This window comes from Elephantulus edwardii, unplaced genomic scaffold (genome assembly GCF_000299155.1).
Source record: "Elephantulus edwardii isolate Elephantulus edwardi_28Jun2011 unplaced genomic scaffold, EleEdw1.0 scaffold00057, whole genome shotgun sequence".
In the NCBI taxonomy this organism is placed as follows: domain Eukaryota; kingdom Metazoa; phylum Chordata; class Mammalia; order Macroscelidea; family Macroscelididae; genus Elephantulus; species Elephantulus edwardii.
This window is the reverse complement of record NW_006399807.1, coordinates 3,265,439-3,266,051: the sequence shown is the minus strand read 5'-3', so window position 1 is coordinate 3,266,051 and position 613 is coordinate 3,265,439.

Here is a 613-nt window from a genome sequence, read left to right as displayed (position 1 = left end):
TTAGAAGAGGTTGTGGTACTAGGGATATTATAGTTAATGTTAGATGTATTATTGCAGAAAGCAAAGAATACCAGAAGAATGTCTACCTGTGCTTCACTGACTATGCAAAGTCTTTTGACTGTGTGGATCACAACCAGCTGTAGGTGACTCTGAGAAGAATGAGAATCCTAAAACATATGATTGTGCTAATGCAAAACCTATACTTGGACCAAGAGGCAGTCATCAGAAAAGAGCAAGGAGATACTACATTGTTCGAAATCAAGGAGTGGGTCCGTCAGGGAAGTATTCTGTCTCCATACCTTTTCAATCTGTATGTAGAACAGATCACCCAGGACACTGGGCTATACGAGGAGGAATGTGGCATCAGGATTGGTGGAAGAGTCATCAACAACCTACGTTATGCAGATGACACTCCTTGCTTGCTGATACTGAGGAGGACCTGAAGCGCTTGCTACAGGAGGTCAAGGATTGCAGCCATCTATATGGATTGAAGCTCAACATCAAGAAAATATTCTCACCACTGGGCCAACTGGCAGCATCAGTATGGATGGTGAAGAGATTGAAATAGTTAACGGCTTTCGTTTACTTGGCTCCACAGTCAACACTCTTGGTA